This window comes from Leopardus geoffroyi, chromosome C3 (assembly GCF_018350155.1).
Source record: "Leopardus geoffroyi isolate Oge1 chromosome C3, O.geoffroyi_Oge1_pat1.0, whole genome shotgun sequence".
Classification (NCBI taxonomy): Eukaryota; Metazoa; Chordata; class Mammalia; order Carnivora; family Felidae; genus Leopardus; species Leopardus geoffroyi.
Genome location: NC_059338.1, coordinates 31936755 through 31946670, shown reverse-complemented (window position 1 = coordinate 31946670; position 9916 = coordinate 31936755).

Genomic DNA, 9916 nt, shown 5'->3' with positions numbered 1-9916 from the left:
TCACCACATAACTCAGATTGTTGTGTCAACAGCGAGTTCTAAACACAGGTGTTTGTTCCCAAATGGCCTGATTGGGCCAGATAGCTGGGCCCCAAGGAGAGCCCAAGGGTGGAATCCAGAAAAACAAGTTCAGTCAAAATGAGGAAGCTGAAAACTTGTCATTTCAGCTAACTTCAGTCTTCTATACAAAATAAGATTTTCATGGGGTATTGAGTCTACTTATAAAAAAAACAAGTAAGATAACTTTTGGCAGATTAGCTTCTTTCTTCCAAGAAATATTGACTTATTTGTGATTTTTTTTCTTTTTTTTTTTAAATGTTTATTCATTTTTGAGAGAGGGAGAGAAAGGGAGGCGAGTGGGGGAGGGGCAGAGAGAGAGAGGGAGACACAGAATCCAAAGCAGGCTCCAGGCTCCGAGAGGTCAGCAGATCCCGATGCAGGGCTCGAACTCATGAATCATGAGATCATGACCTGAACCAAAGTTGGATGCTAAACAGACTGAGCCATGCAGGCGCCCCACAAAATTTTTCTTTCAAGTTGAAAGACCTTTCTTTGTTCTTGTCCATGCAGTTCTGGTTTTAGAGGTTTTTTTGTTTTACTTGTTTCTACGGGTACATTTTCTGTTTTGGGTAAATTTATTAACTTTTTGCTAAGAAGGAGATGTCCTGGCTTTGTGCACACAAAATAGACTAGGAATCTATTCTTTTCGTTTTGTAGGCCTCAGGTGATAATAATGAAAAGATTTCTTTGGGGCATTGAGTGCTTTTTAGTTAGTAATGCTATATGCTAGAGTTTCAGGGAGATCTCAGTGTGGTGACAAAATCAGGATAAAGGGAAATTATAACTGTAGGTTTTGAGGTTAAATTAAAATAAATTAAACATGCATTTTATATTACTCAGTGCTTATACTGGGTGTTGTCCTAACATAGTAAGTACAGTGAAATCCACCTTGATTTGATTCAATCCAGTAGTGATTGGAACAAGTGAGAATGTTAATCAAAATGGAAAACTATGAAATATCATTCATATGTATCTAAAATTGTTATATAAGAATGAAAAGCTAATATGTTGACTTATGGCCAAGGCTTTTCTTTTTCCTGAAATGGTCTGTAGATTGGAATTTCACATATTGTTACTTCCATTAACTACGCCTCTGTTGCTTCACTTATAAACACCAGGTCAAATTTCTTTCAAGAGGCGCATGGATTTAAAAATAATTGTAAAATAATCTGAGAGCTAAATCTTTTAAGGTTTTAATGATAACTTTCCCCTGATACTCTAGAGTTATCTCGTTGTCCATGCCTGTAGCACAATGTTATGTGTACGTCGTTTTTAGCAAATCTTTCTGAAAGGAACAGCTCTTTTTCACAGGAATGCCTTTCTTTTTGCATTCATATGTAATCAGTTTATAAAGTCTAATTTTTATTGCATAGTTACAATGATTGGTGTAGCTGGAATAAACAGATATTTGAACAAATACGGGTCTGGAAAACATATTTCAACTCATAGGAGCACATGTGAAGGCAAACTGGAGTTCGTTACCTTCAGGTTGGGCTTGTCTTAGGCATCAGTTAGGATTCTTTTAGTAGCAGAGAGAATGGAGGTTTTCAATGATTTCTGTGAATAGGTATGTGGCGATTATGATAAGAAACCTGCTTTACTTTTGTATTAACAGAATTTATTAACTATTTTCTGCCTGCATTTCCCTGAACGAGGGCCAATCTTGAATTACTGAGAAAGGATACTTCAGATGGAGTAAGATTACTAGAGTGGAGTTAGGTAGGAAGGATTTTGTGACAAAAGTAATCCTTCATGTGGCATAGGAAACTACAACGTTTCCTAAAAGCTTGAAGAGACAGATATGACTGTCATAATCTGAACAAGGTACTTAATGAAATTCTCACCAGCAACGTCTTCCCGCGTCCACAATGAACACGTGCCTGGCCTAGTTTTATTCCTTTCCCGTGGGCTTAATTTTTTTTCATTAGAATCAGTTTGCAGAAATAATATCATATGAATCTGCATGTATCTTAAGTCATCTTAGAGGACATTATACTTTCAGACATCTGCTTAGAACCGAAAATATATATTATGTGAAATGCAAAAGATACTTAACATCACTTCCTGCCCCTACCACCAGGAAATGTACATCTGTGATTCACACTGGGACTAATTGTACTACTAACAAATTCAATCACTTGTAACTCAGCAATACCTTGATTAAATTTCAGTCTGACAAGGGTGCCTGGGTTAAATTGGTTGGGTAAGCATTGGACTCTTGATTTCAAGTCAGGTCATGATTTCATAGTCATGGGAATGAGCCCTGGGTTGGGCTCCACACTGAGCTTGGAGCCTGCTTAAGATTCTCTCCCTCCGTCTCCCTCTGCTCCTCTCCCACTCGTGTGCATATGCATGCTAGCTCTCAAAAAATAAAAACAAAAAAAGTTTTAGTCTGACAAAGTTCTCATACTCCTATCAGAATCCTGCATGTAATGTCAGATAACAGTCATGACAATTTTCAATAACCTAGATCTTCAATGGAACAAAAGAATCACCTGTTGGTAGTTGCTGCTAATACAATAATATTGTTAGACCCCCTTCTAAATGTCTGTTATGCTCAGTAAGCATATCAATGGCAGAAAATTTTAATCATGTTTTCTTTGTGATCAAAACACACAATTTTTAATTTCATGGTGGAAGTTTTTTCTTCTTTTATTTAATGGAAATGTCTCCGCTGGGCACAAAAATATAGACAGGACATTGCATAATCTCTATTGACGAAAAGATGCAAAGTGGAATATCCGAGAGTGTCTATTGAGGAGATAAAGACTTAGGGCATAACTCAAAGTAGGGAGTTAGAATGGATTCTGTTTTCTCTTGACCCACAAAGGATTACCCTCCTAATGAAAAGGAGGGATGGAAAAAACCACCTATAACAGAGAAAAATGGAAAGGAAGCTACTTTTCCATTCTGGGCTCTAGGTGAAAAGAAAAAAACAAGTAAAAATGTGTGGGTTTGAAATTGTATTACCAGGGTGTTCCGTAGAGATAAAGCCATCCTGAACAGAAGATTACAATCTAAATTGCAAAAGAAATGAGAAGGTGAAGTCAAGGAGAAGTGGGCAGTATAGTGGTAGATAGAGTCAGATGCCTGGCAATGGAATTTAAACTTTATCATGCAAGCAATGGGTTATTTTTTTATCATATTTATTTACTGTATTATTATTATATTATTACTACATGTTATTAACTTACTATAACTGAATTATTCCCTTTTTTAAAGCAAAGCTAATTCCTGATATGTCTATTTATTGATAAAATTTACACTTTAAGGATAATCATATTTTGAAAAAATTTATCTGCTAATGACCTGGATTTTGAGTTGTGCTTTTAAGGTTTTGTAGCATTGAGGTATCAGTGGACAAGCATTTCTTTTTGTATTCACTAATAAAGTACAACTGTGTTTCAAAACTGGGTTTAATAGTTTACAATTTATAATGCATATTTCCATACATTAGCTCATTTGATTCTCACAGTAGCACTGGCCACAGGTATTGTTATCACACATCACATTGACTTTACCAATAGAGAGGCCAAAGCTTCTATCAAATAAGCAAGACTAATGGTTGAGAAACTTTGGCTTAGAAAATATGAATAACAGGCCCAAGGTCAGAGTTCCTAAGTGGAAGGACCGAACTGATCTCAAGGTCAATCATCTTCCTGCTGCACAGTGCTCTTTCTATTCTCAGAAAAACTTTCCTTCCATATTTCATTTTTCTTGATGAAAAATATAAACAGAAAATAAGGAATATCTGTTGGCTTTTCCCTCTGTATAAAAAACTATTAAAATACAAATCAATTAAAATGCTAGATGCTCAAACAGTTGATAATAAAAATATCAAAACAAGGTGAGATTTATTTGGCTTAACCAAGGTCTTGCTTGTTAATGATTCCCCCTCAGGAATGCTTTTTTTTTTTTTAATTTAATTTATTTATCTATTTTTAATTTAATTTTTTTTTATTTATGAGAGAGAGAGAGAGAGAGCACGAGTGGGGGAGAGGGAGCAGAGGGAGAGAGAAAATTTTAAGCAGCCTCCATGCTGAGGGCAGAGCCTGACGTGAGGCTTAAACCCATGATGCTGGGATCATAAACTGCACCAAAATCAAGAATCTAATGCCTGAACAATGGACCCACCCAGGCATCCCAGGAATGCTCATTTTAAGCAACTAGACTTCTTCCTATTCTGTTTATTTGGGACCACTTGCTCTGGTCTTATGGTTTATTATATTCTTTTTTTATTCTTTTATACTTAGAAATTAAACCAAATAACAGAATTTTCTTTAATTTGAGTGGTATAAATCATTTGGGGTTTCTATGTTAATGGAATATTAACATTGTTGATTTTTATGAGTGACCATATAAGAAACACAATTTACTGATACTATTACTTATTATTATATTATATTATATTATATTATATTATTTTATTTTATTAGCGAATATTATTTTCAAAGATAGATTAAGTAACTAGCTAAACATTTTTATAAAAATTCCAAGGAATGGAAGGAATTAGGCTTTTCAGATGAAGTACAGAAATGGATATATCACTCATAGTAACTTTGTGAAAAGGAAGTGTAAAATCAGTATAGTACATATTTAGGTCACTGTTCTTTGATGACTTTTTCTAAATACTTTCATACTTATTTTTTATTAGTGAAAAATGAAAAAAATATATTAAAAATGACAAAATCTTAAAAACAAAATCTGTGCCCTTCGGAAAAGTTTTAAATGTTGAATTAAAGTGAAGGATTACAGTGAAATGCTTCTTATTTTTACTTGCACTTAACCTGGAAAAAATTTAATATCAAACATTTTGAATAGCGGTAATTATACATTTAGCAAGTGTTCAGTATATATACATATTTTTTTTGGTTTTTCTTATTTGACGTTTCATTTCTACTCAGACTTCCTCTTATTATCCATTGTATCATCACCTCGGCATATTTCAACTAATCATATGATCCTTCTCTCTTTTGCCCATTTCGGTTTAGCCCCTGAATCTGATTAATAATGAAAAGTAGATTAGCCCCTGCTTTCCTGAAGGCCTGGGGCTTCCAGGTATTTCAAAGCTGTCAACTTCAATCGTTAAGCAAAACTCTAAGACTTAGCCTGGGTGCTTCTACAGAGCACAATATTATGCCACGTTAAATGGCTTCCCCATTTCTAGTGAAGCTCATGCTACTTCTCAACATGGATTCTCTGGGAAATCTGGATAGTTCTAGTCTGAGGAAGTTCTGAGATTGTTGTGTAATTGTCCCCCTTCCCCACTAGCTCTCTCTTCTACCACATACTGGTATAGTACGTTTCACTGGAGTATGTGGGTGTTTATTCAAACAGATTAAGGATAAAATAACCATGTTGTTCTGATAGGTAGGCATGGGCATCTTTGGAGTTTCTTTTACTCCATCCCATTACTCTTAGTGGATGTTTTCTTTAAAAAATTTTTTTTAATGCTTGTTTATTTATTTAATTTTTTTTGAGAGAAAGAGAGAGAGACTGAGAAAGACAGAAAGAATAGGCATGGGAGGGGCAGAGAGAGAGGGAAATACAGAATCCAAAGCAGATTCCAGCCTCTGAGCTGTCAGCACAGAGCCCGATGCGGGGCTCGAACCCACAAATCCCAAGATCCTTAAATGAACCAAAGTCGGATGCTTAACTGACTGAGCTACCCAGATGCTCTCATAGTTGAATGTCTTGAAATACTTCTTTTACATACCTTGGACACCAACATTTTTAATTTTTTTTCTACTTCTGGATGCTCCCATTCAGTCTCTTTTTCTTTATTTGGCTTCTTCTTATTTTCCTTCCCCTTCCTTCCTTCCTTCCTTCCTTCCTTGTCTCTCTCTCTTTCTTCTTTCTTTCCCTTCCTTCCTTGTCCCTTTCTTTTTCTTTCTTCTTTCTTTCTTTCTTTCTTTCTTTCTTTCTTTCTTTGTTTCTTTTCCTTCCCTCCTTCCTTGTCTCTTTCTTTCTTTCTTTCTTTCTTTCTTTCTTTCTTTCTTTCCCTTCTTTCCTTCCTCTCTCCCTCCTTCCCTCTGTCTCTCTCTCTCTCTCTCCCCCTCCTTCTGTCCCTGCCTCCTTCCCTCCCTCTCTCCCTCCCCCTCTCCCCTTCTACCTTCCTTTCTTACAAATGTTGCAGTTACCCAGGATTCAGTTTTTGGACCATTTCCCTTTTTTATTTATATTCACTCCCTGGGTGATCTTATCTTGGCTCATGGGATTAAATGCCATCTATATTCTGATGACTCACAAATTAAATTCCTACTTTTCACCCTTCCTCTGAATGTCAGCCTCATATTGACTTAGGTGCTTAAAAGTATTTTGGACTTAACATGCCCTATCAGAGTTCCTGAACCCCAACAAACCTGCTTCTCCTATATTTTTCCTTATTTAAAAAAATGATAGTTCCATTCACATATTTGCTCAAAGCAGAGTCTTTCTTTCTCTTATTCCCCATATCCAATCTTCCAATACATCTGTTGACTCTCCCTTCAAAATAAATTCAGAATCTGACCTCTTTCCATCTCCCCACTAATGCTCTGGTCAAAGCCACATCATTTCCTGAGTAGATGATTTGTCACAGTCTACTAAGTGTTCTTCTATTTTTATTCTTGACCCCACTTAAATGTGTTTTCAATATAGCGGTGAGAATAATCCTATTAAAACAGTGAGGACAATCTCATTCCTCTGTTCAAGGCCTTATAATGACTGTCCAGTGCATTTAGGGTCAAAATCAGATTCTTATCTAGGCATCTAAAGGTTTCCACCATTCATTCCACTCAAGTTCCCTGACCTCCCTGCTCCTGCGTGCCACATGCTGCTGCCTCAAAACCCATATACTTGCTTTTCTGTCTGCAATGCTACTCTTAGGTATCCATGTGGCTTGCTTCTTCGCCTTCATGTTCTGATTCAGAGATGACTTCTTTGAACACCCGATCTAAATTTACAGACTCATCCTCTCTCTCCTACCCAGATACTCACTACCTTATTTATTTTACTCCGTAACCATACTCTACCTCTTTCCATCAGAATACTATATTCCACTAAGGCTTAGATTTTGCCTATTTAATTCATTCCCTTATGAGCAGCATCTGGAACAGTCCCCGGTAAATGTTCAGATATTGTCGCATGAGCAGATGAATATGAGGCTACCAGGGAGAGTATGATCCCTGAAACTAATCTATCTGGTAACAAATGTGAATGTGTGTGTAAGAGGTCTGTGGAGATCTGTTTCTTACAGTGCATTCACCACCATGTTACCTCTTTTCTCTCCTTCCTGTACATATTAATCAAATGTATACTTAAAGCTTAATGAGGCAGAAAAGAGGGAAGAAAAGAAAGAAGGAATTGAGGAAAAGAAGAAGAGAAAGAGCAATCAATTATTTTTAATCGACTAGTTGGTTTCTACTACCGGGAGAAAAAGCATGTTTAAAAATTTTTCTGTATAACTTATTCTTTGCAAAGAAGTTCAGTTAGGTTTAAACAATACTACAATATATTCCAAAATTATTGGGCAAGTCATTAAGTGAGTATTCTTAATTTCCATGCCCTCACATTCTAGCTGGTATTATACATTGTCACTAATAAACCACATGAAACTAGTTAAGAGCATGGGTTCAGGAGTCAGCCATTTCTCTCTCTGAGCCTGTTTCTTCACCTGTAAAATGAGAGACAAACTCATATGACTCTTAAAAGGTCAAGTTAGGGCCAGGATTTGACATTTAGTGTGACTCTTAATATTCTTCCTCCTTAACATTTTATCATACTCTTAAGAGACTTAAGAATTTAAAAAATACCCATGGATTTGCATGGAAAAGCTTGAGTATTCTACAGGTAAGTTGGATTGTTTGGAGGTGGCTGGAGGAGGGCAGTATATCCAAACATTTTGTAAGCTGCCACCATCAACAGCCACTGTCGTTGTCTTCTCTAACTTTCACCACCCTCACCAAAATGAAGAAAGCTGCAGGTAAAAGCTTGAGATGGAGTCAGAAAATGAGTAGCTTCCACACTAGTACTTTGAGGTAAAGTGGGATTGAGACACCTCATGTTGAACCATTGTTCAAGTATTGACGAGGCTGTCCTTGGTGGCCCCAAGTCCTTGGCTGGGGTAAAAATTGCTCCTGGGAGACTTAGGACATCATAAGATTGGAGAGAAGAGGGTGTTTCTCAGCTTGTCTTATAGAGAACCAACACTGATTTGCACACCATCTGCCCATAACCTCCCTCACTAGAAGCTTCTGTCAGAGAGATGTGGAGGCGGGAGGGTGTTCCTCTTTCCTTTCAGCTTCCCCGAGGCTGCACTTTTATGACCTTTTCTTTTAATCTTCTAGGACTGTCCCAAATGTTCCTTTAGCCTTGTTTCCCCTTTGTAGGTACATGAGAGGAAAAGAAGAAACCCCCATGGACCCACTCACGAGGGACCCTGGAGAATGTCAGAAACCTCAACAAAAGGGAGGTATCAAAGAGAAAGGGCCAAGTACCAAACCTAGAGAAAGAGCTGCCTAGTGCACTTTTTTCACCCGGACAGGTTCTGTCCCCATGCACTCTTTCCGTATTCTGGGACGCTCTCAGCTCTGAGACTCTGGCTCCAAAGATGTCATCTCCCCCTGGCCAAAGAAGCACCTGACTGCGGTAGACATAAGAGGTTATTACCACGGGAGAGTTCAAAGATATTAGGGAGCCGGCAAGAACCAACTGAAACCCAAGAAGAGCTCAGAGAAAGAGGGGTGGTTGGAAGAACCACGTGGAGCAGAAGCTGCACACCCACGCAGAAGGAAATGGATCATGGTGGGAAAAGGAGAAAGAAGGTGGCCTCATGTTGCAGAGTGGAACTGAGGAATGTGATGAAATGTGAGTGGCTGAGCTCATCTGCATGAAACGGGTTCCCATTCTCTTCAAATGTACGCAACATTCAATTCTCAGTGTGTGGCCACCATGTACCTTTCAAGTCAAAGTAGACATAAAATACTTGCATTACTATTTAGAACTGATGTATATTTATGTAAGTTGGATATACATACCCAAAATGAAACTGAGACTGGCCAACAGCATGCGTGAAAAAATGTCCAGACTCTAGAACTTCCTTGTGTAAGATGTCAGCTACTTGTCACACCTGCCTATTGAGATCTTAAAGTGTGACTCTACCCCCAAATGAGATATGCTACAAATGTAGCTACATACTGGATTTTGAAAATTTGATATGCATCAAAGAATGTAAATATCTCATTTTTTATCAATTGCGTGTTGAAATAGTATCTTGAATGGGGCAAGTGAAATAAAATGCATAAAAACTAATTTTATCCATTATTTTTTACTTCTTTGAATGTGACTGCTAGAGAGTTTAAAACTACATAGGTGGCTCATAATTTATTTGTATGGGGCAGTGCTGCTCTTGAGCCTAATTCTGCCATTTATTTGCTGTGTATCCTTGGGGAAGTTAGTTAACTTCTCTGTACCTCCAATTCTTCAACAGTAAAGTGATTGAGTTATGAAGATGAAATGAATAGATATCTGAAAAGTATTTGGAAGAATATCTGGGATATAGATAATTTAGGCATCCATCTATCTTTCTATCTACCTATCTATCTAACTACCTATCATCTATCATCACATATTGGCTGTTAACTTTGTCACCTAAAATAAATGTGTATTTGTATGTGCAGCACAGGATGTGACAGAAGCATTAAATAATACAAAGTGCTTTTATCATAATTTTATTTCTGGTTTTCTCTCCCTCTCTCATTCTCTCTCTCTTTTTCTTCTTTAATTTTCCTTTTTGTCTTTGTCTCCATCTTCTTTTTTGTTAGCGTTTCAGTGAACTACAATTACAAATTAGACATGAATCCTAAGGAAAGAGTTG